General features: G+C 41.0%; 1 protein-coding gene across 7 annotated transcripts in view; it reads left to right on the forward strand.

Moving 5' to 3' along the window:
* The window catches only part of SEMA4D (semaphorin 4D), a 97,123-nt gene that overhangs the window by 41,474 nt on the left and 41,894 nt on the right, over positions 1-13,755 (forward strand). For all 7 annotated transcript variants that reach the window (XM_056323753.1, XM_056323751.1, XM_056323752.1 and 4 more), the window contains exon 2: positions 13,445-13,509. The gene's annotated coding sequence lies outside the window, so the exon portion shown is untranslated. The remainder of the gene's footprint in view (positions 1-13,444; positions 13,510-13,755) is intronic.

The following is a 13,755-nucleotide window of genomic DNA, read 5'->3' on the forward strand; positions in this document are numbered from 1 at the left end:
ATTGAAGTGTGCTTCATCTGCTTTAGTAGATCACTTTAAGACCTTGTAATCTTATTTGTCTCAATTTCACAACTACTCAGGGCAAGGAGTGGAGGACTACAGGATTCTTATTTTATGAGCCTTTCACCTGAGAAGCATCATTCAGCTCTAGATTTTTTTCTAGTGCCTTTGTGTCACTCAGGCAGGGTGGCAATCTAAATGATCCTGTGTTTATTTCTTGAAATTGTGTGCCTTTGCCCGCTGATGACAGCAGGTGTCGCAGAGTAGTCTGTGCACTTTGCTGTCTAAGAGGAAACAGTGCATCTTGTACTTGTTGGTCTTAAAATTTATCACCCATCCTGGAGTCAAAATGATGAAACAGGACCCTGTGTAGCAGTGGGAGAGAACTGCCTACTTGGCTTTTGGCAGCGTGGGAGGCAGCAGAGGGGCTGGCATGGGGCCCTTCCACCTGCATCTCTCACTTACCAGAAGCGTGAGGAGATAGGTTTATTTAGGGCACAGGGTAAGCCTGAGGATGACATTTTAGCCACAGCTCCTTGGGAAGCAGATACCCTCTGTTTAGCCGCTCCTCATAATGTGTGTTGTGTTACACTGATGAGAAGGTAGATGTTACCCACTCCTCCAAGGTGGTGGCAGAATTTGATTGTTGCTGCTGCTGTGATGTTTTTTATGCAGTGCAGTGTCAGTCTGCATGCAAGCTGCTAAAGACCAGATGGGGTGATAACTGTGAGAACAGGCACTTTTTCAAAACTGCCTGTGTTCATATGCGTAAGCCTTAAGACTCTAATGGCTCTGCTGATGCTTTATTCTAACCTTGCTTGTAAACGCTGCAAGTATGGTGACACAGCCCCATGGGAGGAGGTGTGTGGTGTTTGGTGCAGTTGGAAGAGCCCCGTGGTGACAAAGGAGGAGCTATTGGAAGGAGACGGGCTCTGGGAGCGTGTGGAGGAGGTTGGTGAGCGCCTGGGAGATCCTCATAGAGGAGGATGGTGAGTGGTGGGAGATCCTCACACGCTGTGCTAGTGACTTCTTAGCCTGTTAAAGAGCCAGAAAAATGTTGTTTGTTTAATCTTGTTTCTCCCCCTGAAAACTTAAGTGACTCAGATATAGGAGACAACTATTTGGTGAGTGACGTAAGTGTTAAGATTTTTAATCTGAAAGTGGTGCAAAGTGGTGCAGACTTTCACTGAAAGGTGCAGATTGTAATTTTTACAAGTGACACAAAAATCCCTATTGTAGTGCTGTGGCTCTCAGTGGGCAGTCCTCTTCCCTTCTTTCTGTTGGAGATGCTGAAGACTTTCCAAGTCTTCCTGGTAAGTAAAATTTGTCATGTTGGAACTGTTGTTCCTGTGTTCTACCAAGAAGAGCCTTTCCTTGAGTCAGTTGTAATGCTTCACATCCTGAGCTTGTCTTTCATGAGGAGCCTTTGTGCACCACAGGAGCTGGTGGGTGTCTCCATTTTTCCAGGCATGGTCTCTTTCTCCTGGTTTTGCAGTTACTATGTCTTTTGGAGGTGAAGCAGTTGATCCCAGGCTTTTGCACTCTCTCAGGCATGGAACTGACAACTGCACTGGCACGTGTCAGGGAAGGTTAGACTTGACATGTGTGTGTAAGAACCGGAAATATACAAAAGCACTGAACAGAAGATAAATACCATTGAGAAATTTTGGGCCTGGGATGGAAAGACCCATCACCTTTGGAATAGTCTGAGAGATTGTTAGTCAGCAACTCATCTTGACCAGATTGTGTTTAGGACATGCTTTCTCAGGAGGCATCCTGTGAAACCTCACTCATGTCAGACAGGAGGGACTACAGTAGGAAATTACTGCAAAAAATACCTTGTAACAGGGAGAATGAAGCAACCTGGTTTTATACCCTGAGAAGCAGCAGGAGATTGGAGATCTTTGAGTCCCAGTACATCAGGAGTGGTGTGGTGAACCCAGGTGAATATCAACAAGATGCAGCATCTCACATATGTTACAGCTGTGATACAAATACACTCCATTTTTTAGCTTTCTGGTAGCTTGTCATTGTCTTGCAGAAAGTTAATTTTGAGCGGTACTTCCGCTAGTTAGTTAGTTTGAATTCCTTGTTTCTTGGTAACAAAAAGATAAGTAAACAAAGTTGGGGTTTTTTTTTTCCTGCTGAAGAGTGATGTCAGTTCATATAATCAGAGACAACCCACAGCATGATCATGTTTTGCTAGAAGTCTTGAGGGAGTGGTCAACTGTAGTGAAATTGTATAACTGTTGACTATTGCTTAAATATTGGATGTGCCACGAGTCTTTCAAAGCATGTTGGAATTTAAAAAATTGTAACCTATACAGATATTTTTAAAATGCCATGGCTCAAAAGAGCTAATGGTAAAACGTGCAATACCAGTGATGTTAGAAAGACAGAAGCCGTTTGGACATAGGCACTTGGATAGCTGTATTTGTTTCTGTGGGATGAATGTTAGTTTTGGACTTTCTCAAGGGGGAGTCATGGAAGTTTTGGGGTTAATAAGAAACAGCTTGTGCTGTGCCTTGAGGTGTGCTGATCTTGCTGGTGGACTTCCCAGACCACTGCATGCAAACTGTAGTGCAGTTTCTTGTGTTGTCATTGAACAGCAAATGTCTTATTAAAGACAGCAAGTATTTTTGTCAAGCAGAAATATATCTGCAGCCTTTTGCTATTTAAAATCTGCTGTAGTAAGTGAGGGCTGTCAGCAAACAGTCTGACAGGAGGCAGGTTTCTTAGCAACAAAAATAATGAGAACTGTCATTTGGTCTTAAATTGTAGAAATGCAGTAGCAAAACAGCTAATAAATGGTTGTAAATCTGCAGTGCTGATATTCAGCTTGTAATCTATGTACTCTTGGGTACCATGGAAGACTTCTGAGAGATCTGAAAAAGCTACTTAAGAAAAAACAAGCTGATTGTAAGTAGAGTTAAATTCTTAATGCAAGTCTGCACACCCTGTAGCAAACTTTGAAGATCAGTGTTTTTCAATTTCTAATAAAATTTTCTAGACTTAAGCCTAAATAAAATTTTGCTGGAAAGAAGACTGTATGTGAAAAGTTCCTGTGTTCATAAAAAGTACCATTACCTAGCTAAGCTCACATTTTAATACTGGGACATTGTTTTGCTTTGCTGTTATATACTCCTGCGGTAGTTTAAAGCTAGTATTCCAATTAGAGAAAATTGGGGAAAGCATCAAAGGTGGGTGAGAAGGCAACTAATGCTTACTAAGAATCATTGTTTTGCTTACTGTATTAAATCTACCCTTATTAAAAGAAAAACCCCAAAGCAAACCAGCAAATATTTAGCAAATGAGCTGCATAAGAATTAAAATTTAAATTTAGGGAGTTAATATGTCTACAGAGAACTTTGAACCTAAAAGTTTTAATCAGTTTGAATTAATATGGAACGATGATTTTTTTTTTTCCCCCAATAGAAATGGGCCATTTGTTTTACTAGCTGTGTGTGGACTTTGGTTTGTTTCTTGCGATATTAAGCATATTTTAGGAGAGCAGGGTATTTTGCAAAGCAGAATGACACTCAGAGTGTAGACAGTCATGGTGTCTTCTTGAGTCTTACGTCTGTCTATTCCAAGTCATACAGCAGGGAAGAGGATATAGCTGTCTCAAGGAAGCTGTCATTTTTCTTTGTATGTCTTCTGTTGATGTGACACCTGCAAGTGCTGACCTCAGAAGGTTATAAAGGAATACAGGGAAGTGGCTAACAGCTTGAGCACCTATACAGAGCCTGGTTCACAAGTAACATTAACTGTCATCAAATTCTCTGGTGTGTGTATCTCAGCTGGGATTAATTTTTGGATATGGCTGAGCTTAACCTAATTTTTCCACTGTGACATTTGAAACATGAAAGCTGAAAGTGGTCTGGGGTGGGGATCTGTGGTTTGAGATAAGATGGGGATGGCTGTTGCTGCATTTTGTCAGCTTTGCTGAGGAGGGCTTTGTGTTTCACTGTTGAGCTGTAAACCTTGAAGGAGGCAAATCTTGTCTCTAGTACTTTCATACAATTTTACATTTCTGCTTTTCTATAATACTGAAACTCAGATTTAGTGTTCAAGGGCTGGAAACTTGCATTAATTACCTGTTTTGTCAAGAAACTTAGCAGAACCTCTGTAGTGTGCAGCTCTCACATCTGCCGTTCCTTTTCATAATGTTCTTCATGATAGTTCAAACAAGATTCTTAAAACTTAATCATAAAGTGTAATAAGTAAAGACTGTCTGCTACATTTTATTTGGCATAAGAAAAAGCTCATTTAAGGCTTGGTAGGAGTTAAAATCCCAGTAATGCTCATGAGAATGTTCTGCAAGCAAAGCTTCAGTTAATCCTGTTCCTGACATGCTCACGCATAATTTGATGTGAAATCTGAAGCACTTACACTGAAAGATCTGCACCTGTGTTTTTGAACAGACAGAACACAGTACTGTGGGCACAAACCGATACCCAGTTACTAGCTAAAGGTCAAAATGACCTTTGCATTGTTTGTATCAATGCAAGGGTTGTATTGAGGCAGGAGCAGGTATGATTGATGCTCTACAACCACAGAGAGTGGATGTAGCAATGTGATAAATCACTGCTTTTGTGTAACTTCTACCACAGTCAGAGTTGGTTTTTTTTCAGACTCCAGAATTAGTCATCACTAAGTTGTTACTAATCAAATTCTGCCACAAAACACCTATGTTTCAACAAGTCCTGTTCTGCACAAACTGCTTTGTAATTGCTGGTATGTGTAAGTTCATTGTGTATCTTGCAGAAGTGTGCAGACTTCCTGGCTGTATGTAGTTAGTTTAAAAAATAGCAAAGGTTAGTGGGGTTAGTGAGTGACAGATCTAATGATGACTGGTAAAATCCATGCCTGTGTTGTCTGTGAAATGCACTGTCAGCTTTTTTCAAAAGTATGGCTGTGTTACTTTTCAGCATTTAAAAAATGCCAGAGTGGCTGAAGAGGTTTAAACACTGGGGGGGGGGGGGGGGGGGGGGGGGGGGGGAAGCGGAGAAGGGGTGGTGGTGCAGGAAACAGGGAACTAATTTCTGAGCTAGCATAACCTTAAACACAACAAAACTCCAAACCATTTACAGTGTTTGCCACTGGAGCTGTTTGCATTAGGTGCTTTTGTTATGGTGAAATGATGATTACTTGAATTTTAAGGTTATTTTACTGCATTTCTATGGTCCTTGCCAAGAAAACATGAGTTGCACTCTCCTATTGAAAATTAATCTCCTGTCAGTCTCTGTTATTTAAAATGGCTTTTGCAGTGTGGTGTGAATTATGGATTTTGACCATAAATGTGGTATATCCTGATTTGCATGGGGTTGTCTGGGACATGCAGTTGTCCCACACAGTACATGTTCTTTGCCAGTCTTTCAGAGGCAGCTGAGTATCTTGAATATGCAAGTAAATGTAAGGGCTGTGGCCAGACTTCAGCTAGCAAGAAGGAACTGTAGTCTGCTACTCAGCACTGGCAGAATAAAGTAAATTGTTTTCTAATGATGATGCAGCAGGAAAAGAGTGACACTTACCATCAGGGAAGTAGCCCTGCCCTAGGTGGTTCTGACTTTTGTCTTTGAAGATCCCTTCCAGCAAGCAGTCCTGGGCAGGTGCTGCACAGCATCAGAGGGGAGAGCTGCATTGTGTCCATCACAGACCTGATCCCAGACAACCCTCAGTCTTTCAGGGTTTTCTTTTTTCAGGCCAGGATCCCTGAACTCTTTCTTGCTTTTATTTATTTTGGCCCTGAGGTGAGGCTGGGAGGACTCAAAGTGTAGCAGTTACTGCGATACCCAGTCTGTTCCTGCGCCCCCATCCCCCCCGCCCCCGGAAGGCTCAGGTTTAATACCTCCAGTGGTGTTGCACATACGTTTCATCCAGCACAAACTAGCACTGCAACTGAAAAAGGAACGGTGGATGGGTTTAAACTTACCCTGACTCTTCCCTTCCCCAAAGTAGATTTTAACCCGTGGAAGCTGGTGAGGTGACTTCCCCAGCTGGTTGCATAGCAGTACAAGTTTGGGCTGGGAGGTGGGGATGGATGCAGACCAGGGCACACTGAAGTGGCCAGAGGTAGTAGGTAGTCCGGGCAACTTAAGTAAGCAGACTGCACACCTTGTAACTGTAAGGGGGAAAAACAGTTATCTAACTTGTTTTCTCGATCCCTGTTTTGGGAATCGAGGGGATGGGTTTTACGCCATTCACCCTGGCACATTACTGTATGTCTGGTGTGTGTCTTAAAGCTAAGATGGTCGTGTAATTTCTTACCAGTGCACAGCTGCTGTCTAGGACTAATAAAGCCTAAATATGCTGTAACTAAGTAAGGATGGAAGAGTGGGTTACCACATACTACAAGTAGAATACTGCAGGTGAAAGAGAACAGCAGTGACCTGGTGACAGGCCAGGTGAGAGAGCTGAGCATGTCCCACTCTCCTTGTGTCAGTGCAGGGAGAGCTGCATTGCTGCTTGGTGCTATTTATGCTGTATCTGAAAATAAAACTTGACACTTACTGACCAAGGGTCAGATATAAAAGAAAGGGAATGGAAGGTAAAAATAAGATGTTTCTACAATTTTTACATTAATATGGGGATGAGCAGCTCTGAAGGAAATTACCAGTTTTAGCGGGTTATGTTGTTGTTAATCTTTAACCGGTATCAGGTTCTTAATGAAAGTAATTTTGGAAACTTGACTGGTTGTAGTTTGAGAAGGTTCCCTGTGCAACTTCAGTCCTGTAACTGATGGAGAAGGAGTCAATATTCTGTGTAACTCAAACACCCCTGTCTCTCATATGGAAACTTGAGTGCTGGAACTTGCTGCAGAAGCAGCAGCTTATAAAGACACCACCTCCTGCGTGGAGGCACTGGCTTCAGCTCAGTACTTACGAAAGAAGTGACAGCACTTGATGGTGACTCTTCCAGGTATTTTGCCATACAAATAAAATATGTATTTTTCTTAAGTACAAAAAAAGACCTGGCATTTTGAAAGCGGGCTTTACCGCATCACCTTCAACATATGTATGTGCCTGTCGTAGGAAAAGTTGCACAGCTTTTACCATTTAGCCAGCTTGATTTGTGTCAAATGCAAAGCTGGTTTTGTGTTGTGGGCAGCAGAAGCAACTCCATGGAGTGACAGGTGAACTGCTGGGAGCAGTGAAGCTGGCATCTCCTTGCTGCATCCAAAACTGAAAACTGAAAATTATTATTGCAGATCCATTTGCCAGTTAGCTGGTTGTAGTTCTTTGTCACAAATGAAACTGAGAGTGTGATACAGGAGGATTCAGGAATGTATGAATTTCCTGTAGTCCGTTCTGGTTGTTTTGCTGTTGAGTGGGCATGTTTTTAACATGATATGAAGTATCACCCTAACCAGTCTAATGACATTCTCGTTATGTTATGACTTTGTGCAATTGGACATGAGACAGGAAGATAGTTTTAAAGGTGTGTGTGTGATAAGCAAGTAGTAATGCATGATCAGTAAGATAAAGTTTTTCAGAAGCAGAACAAATTTCATCTGTGTTCATAAGTCAGAGATGTCCTTACATAACTTGTAAAGCTTGAGGAAATCCCTTTTTATAGCTTTCTGGGGGTTTTTTTGGACATGAACAGTTCTGTTCTGTTTTTACAAAAAAATGAGTAAATTCCACCTGTGAATTTTAATGGTTTTTTAGTAGTAAAACACTGCTGCAAGGTTCAACTTCTGAATTTCATATAGCCAGACAGTGAAGTTTTGGGTTTTTTTTATTTCTCCGCTGTTTTGAATAGCTAGGTTCAAATCCCCTACTTCAGCAACCTCATGCCGTTCCCTCAGGGAGGCTGTGCTGTGACTTACACAACCAGGGAGCTGACTCTGGCTCCTTGAACTGAAGTCACCTGTTTTCTCAGCACAGAAGTCTAAACTTAGGATGGACAGTAACCTCTACCAAGGCTTCTCTCTGTTGTAAGTTGCAAAATGTTTTGCTCTGCAGGTTGAAGTGCTGTTTTTTATTCTTGTGTGCCGAGGTGAAAATTATTAATCCTTTTTCTCCTCCTCCACCTGATGCTAATTGTTTTTTGTGGGGGGTAGAGAGAGAAATAAAGGTAGGCAGTGATTCTGATGCACTTCTAAGGTTTGTTTAACAGCTGTCTTTGCTCAGGGGCACCTATAGCGAGAAGGCAAAATGCAGTGCATGTTGCTCACAGGGTGTTAGGGGTATGTACAACTTCAGTTGGGTGTTTTCAGTGGGCAGACTGGCTGAAGATGTTTTGGTACTGAAAACCTCTGCTGAGTGGAAAAGGTGGCTTTTGTATTTGCCTCCTGTGAGAGCCAAGAAATTTCAGGATCTGGCATCTGTCAGTAACTGGCATAATTTGAAAAACCTGAATTTTTTACTAAATAACAGAGCTTTTCTATGCAATTATGATGATAAAATACACTGTTCTTTATGCATTAAAGTCTCACTTCCATGTCTTCTCATTGTTTGTGTTTGTCGGAAGAGGCTATGTTTTTCTCAAGGCAGGAACGAAAAATGTCAAGACAGCGTTGAAAAATGCTAAATATGGAACACTGAAGTAATACCTGGGTGTTTCATAACCTCAGTGTTCAGGTAACTCCTGAATATATTCAGACTGTCACCTGTAAACAGTGGTAAGTGCTATTAATGTAAAGAATCAGTGAAAGTCAAAAAAGGAAATGCTGGAGCAACATATAGTTGAAAAGTGGCAAAAGATGTGATCTAAACTCTTAAGAAGTTAATACAGCATGCTGATGTTAGCTTTAGCTTTTCTGTTTTGCTATATTGTCATAGTGAATATGGAAATACTTGACATTCACTCACTTCTCGTTTTTAATACTGGAAGATGTTTCCATGTAATTGGCAGGTGACAGTCTTTTTGGTAAAAGTCTGCATCAAAGCCTGTAGTACAGACTTCCTGGTTGTTGTGGGGTTTTTATTCTTTTTTTTTTTTTTAACTCTTGATTTTCTTGTAGTATGCTTCATTCATTCTGTTGAAGAGGACTAACAAAAAAGGTTGAATTAAAACTTCGTTTTCTGTTATTTTTCATTGACTACTTCGAGTAAGATTTGGAGGTTCATCTGCTGTTTCTTCTTGTTCAGATTTTAGCACCAGCAAATCATTTTCTGGATTGCTCCTTTTCTGACAGAAGGATACTTTGTAGGATAATAAGGGATAATACATGTATGGTGAGAGGAGAGTTAATTGTTTCCTTCCCACTGATCTTGTTCAAGTAAAAATGTGTTGAATGTGGGGATGCTCCCCATGACCTCAGCTCTTCAAAACCTGTGTTGTTTATTGACCAAAATATTCTAATGCAGCTTCTGAAGTTCAATCAGAAGCCAAAGTGCTGCCATTTGCTCTTCCCTTTGTGCAGTTGTGCATCCTCCTTTCGTTTCATATCTTTAGTGCTCTGTGGCTCTTGGTCTCACACAGTTGTAGTGCTGGTGCCCTTTTTATTAGAATTTGATTCAGAACCACTGCTATGGTTTTGATGGAAATTAATGATCTGTTTTGAAATTTGTATCATATTGTAGCTGTTGGGAAGTTAGAATTGCAAAATACATTCAAATAGTTTTCTGAAAAAGGGTAGGGGTGCATAGACACTATGAATGCTCCCATCTGGTGTTACAGAAATTGTTGCTTAATTACAGTTTCTCTTAACATCTTTAAAAATGGATGAACTCCACTCTCGGCAGTAGCTGGCCCGACATCGTTATTCATATTTTGTCATTGGGACACAGGAGGGATACATAACAATCCTAGGGTCTCTGTCTCCACAGTAGTCTCTGTGGTGTTCTTGGCTTTTTTGAGAGTGCTTGTGGAGATCTGAGGAGTCAGGGTGACAGGGGAATTGAAAGCTGAAGATCCCAATTGAATTTGGGCTAAATTAGAATGTCTGGTCGAGACATAAGAGGGCTTTTCAGCTTTGTTTTTCCAAAATTTGGTTTAGCATGGGGCTCTGCTGCAGGTTAAAGCTCATACACATATACTTAGGCCTAAGGCAAAACATACCCTTCCTTTAACATAATGTTTAGAAAAGTTGGGCAATGCTGATAGGCCAGTAAGTGGTTCTGTAAAATAAAAGTGTTTTTATGAAAAGTGAAGCTCCACAAGTGGGAAAAGGAAAAACATAAGTCAAATACCCTGTTGTTAAAATAAAGTGCTGATAATATACACCATTCTTTAATTTTGTAATTTAGCCTTTTTGTTTAATTACTTTATCTTAAAACTCTAAAACCACACATAACATTGACGGGAACATTTTTAGTGTGCTGTCTGCGGGTAGGTAGCATGCACAGCCTTAGTTCTTCATGGCTGCATGTCTGTTTTACCTCTGGCTTTCGTATTAGCATTAAAATAACTTTTCTAAGAAAGCTAATATGCATGGGCTGTGGCTTACTTGAGAGGTGGGGAGCAAATACACCTCCGGTTGCAGTCATGAAGGTGTTGCTCTGGAAACTGCATTTCAATAAGTCAGTGAATAGTGTTCGTAACAGTAAAAACATTCCCAAACTTAAAACTTGCCTCCATGGTCTCCCAATGAGTTACTTAAGTAATTAAAATTTGCTTATAAGGTAGTTTTCTTCTGTATTTCCTTTCTCCTTCTCATTTAGAATCCCTAGGACCTTGTTACAGCAGGTGTATGCTTGAATAGAGGAGTAAAGACATGCATCTGATCCGGATGGTAATTGATATGCAAAAGGAAGTAGTAAAAGTTATGGGTTTTTTGTTGTGTGTTTTTTTATTTTTTTTTTTAAATATAAGTAGGCTGTGACAGCCAGCAGTACCTTGTAATAGATTAATGTGCTTTGGAATTTGACAGGTTAGAAGAAAGTCCCCAAATAAATAAAATATATGCAAACACACATATATGAGGTATTGTTGCTCTCTTATGAAAAATTTCCTTACGGTGACTATCATGTTACTCTAAATATATTCCAGGCTTTCATGTATAATCCAGTAGGTGTTTTCTTTAATCTTTGAGGACTTAGTCACAGTTGTCAAAATAATGAGCTTTTCGTGGTATAATTTCTTCTTGTTCCTGTACCTTCCCCCAAGCTTAAGCAATTGTTACCAGAAGAAACAGGGATTTTTTTTGCCTTAAGTTTACGCTGAGATAGTGTTTTCACTATTAAAATCTGGCAGTATATAAGGTTTGTTAGGGACCTCCTGCAGTGCCTGCTTTAAGGGATCACCTGTGAGGCTTGGGTCAAACAAGAATACCCAAAAGGTGCCTGCAAACCTGCAGTGCTTACATGGATTTCAAACTCAAGTCCTGGTTGGATTAAAGGGTTGCATTGTGTCATAGTTTTTGGCAAGGTGTGAGCAGTTATTCATGTGCATAGCATGACTACAGGTGGTGTCCTGACAGGCAGCCAGCAGCTGCATGATCAAAGAAGAATCAGCCCCTACTTGCAAATGACACTCAGCCCTGTGTCTGTGGGCTTCTCTGCCAGAAACACCAGTGGTTGGGGGCCCCTTCCCAAGGTGCAAACTGAGGAGGGATGCACTGCCTTTGGGAGGGGAATTCTTGAGCTGAGGTGCTGCAGCTTCAAAGTCCTTGCAGCTCTTCTGCCTCTCCCCACCTCTGTGGAGATCTGAGAGCTGGCCTGGGCTCCAGCCACCTGCCCATCTGGCTCTTGGATCCCCAGTGACTTCAGACCCTAGCTCAGAAACCTGGAGCTAGTGAGGTCTGCAGGTCAGCTGATATGCTGCAAGGGTTTTAATGAGCAGTTTGACACCTACTGTAGCTGTATATTTAGAGTGCTTTGTTATAATGAAAGTGCTCATACAAGCCACAGGCTGCTAGAAGTCCTTTCTCAGCAGAGGCAAAAGAATTTTCTTTTCCCCTTAAGGTACCTACAGCTAAAATGGATGATGATACCTTTTTTTTTTTTGCTTTGCAAGTGATAAGCTGTAAGGAAGCATGCTGGGATCTGAAAATTCTGGTTAAGAATAGTGACTGTGACAATCAATGGCTTCTTGGTACCAAGCAGCAATTTTTGTAAATTTTAACTCTCCACTGAAACATTGAGTAGCTACATCCATAGAGAAGATCTTGTGTAAGCTGGTTTATGGAGCACTTCATAACTGGTCAGATGATTCACAGCAGATTTTCTCCAGCAGAACGAAAGGTAGATGGTGTTTTTTACAGTAAAAATAGGTGAGTTATATGCTGCTAGTGCTTGTGAAACACATCCAGTGGGTAATAGCATAGATAGGCAAAGGATTTCCATGGGGCATCTTGTTGAAAAAACATTGTGGGGAGAATCAGGCTACATTCCCCTCTCTATAAAACAAAAGATCCAAACCATTTTGGAAAGATCTTTATGTAAACAAAAGTGGGGTTGATATGCTTGTTTGATACCTGGTGCTCTTCTGGCAGCCATAAAATATACACTGTTGAAGGGCAGGGCAGACACTATGCCTTTGAAAAGACCCTATGTAGGCTTTTCATTTGCTTAGAGACCTGCAAAATTGAGCTGTTGCTTGTAATTTTGTCTGGCCTGTTTCTTTTGAGGCCTTCTGTCTTGTGAGCCTTTAGTTATAATCTTCTGGATCAAGAGCGAAGCCCTCAGATGTGCCGTGGGGATTCTTTAAGTGTACCTTTTTCCTGTTTGGATCAGTGTGAACCCTCTTACTGTTAACTTCAGTGAAATCCAGATCAAACCCATGCATTTTAAAACACTATCCCTTCAGTTAGCCCACACCCTTCTAAAAGTAGTTGGGTGAACAGTAGGAAGTACATATGCTAAATACAAGCTGATGTAATAGTATTACAAGTCTGCATATGTAGTAGAAGTGTGTTACCTACAACAGTATTGGGATAAATGCATCATGCGCCCTATTGTGATTGCTTCGGAGTAGCCCACTGTTCTTCTATTACAGCAAAATAAATATGAACGTGTGAGGTTTTGTCATAAATATCCAGATACACTTGTTCAAGGCTTGTGCATAATACAGTCTTTCAGTAACAAAGGAGAGAGCTGGAACTGCTTTATATGGATTTAGTAAATGTACCTGTTTGTGGGGCTGGCTGGTATCTAGCCTTTCTGAACTTTCTTTGTAGGTCCTGTACCGGCTAATAGAGGTCCTGACGCTTGCCAGGATCAGTAACTTGCTGCTGCAATACAAATGCTGAATAATTTTGTAATGAGTAGTTACTGCCCATCTTGGGATTGGGGAAGCAAATTGAGTTTGGAAAGGGCTGGTGTGTATGCCTTTTGTCAGGACTGCTTAATAGTTCTTTGTGTTAAGTGTAGCGTCAGGATCTTGGCTCATTGGATGCAAATATATTGGTTCTGGTTTCTGTCACAGTCTGCCCTGGTAATCTGCAAAATAAAAGCCAAACTTTTAGGGGGAGGATTTATTATAATTCTCATATCAAAACTTGCCCTTCAGGTTTGTGTGGTAATGATGTCAAACCTTGTTTCTTATCTCTTTGCAGAAAGGACGTGTTTCTGACAGCTCCATAGCTCCAGGGGTGTGCAGGGAGGCTCCAAGGTGTGACAGGTGCGTACAGTGAAACTAGGGGTACCCCCTTGCAGCACGGGGGTTGTGATGGATTTGCGGTGGCTGTTAGAGGTGTCCTTGTTCATAAACCAAATAAACACTGCAATAACACTTAGACACTTAATTCATACAGTAAAACATAAATAAGCATTTATTGATAAGCTGTATTTATTGCTTTGTTTTGCTTCAAGGCCAGATTACTCCTCAAGAAACTTATTAGAAAAGGGACTTTTTCCATTCAAGGAC

Source organism: Falco biarmicus, chromosome Z, assembly GCF_023638135.1.
Source record: "Falco biarmicus isolate bFalBia1 chromosome Z, bFalBia1.pri, whole genome shotgun sequence".
Classification (NCBI taxonomy): domain Eukaryota; kingdom Metazoa; phylum Chordata; class Aves; order Falconiformes; family Falconidae; genus Falco; species Falco biarmicus.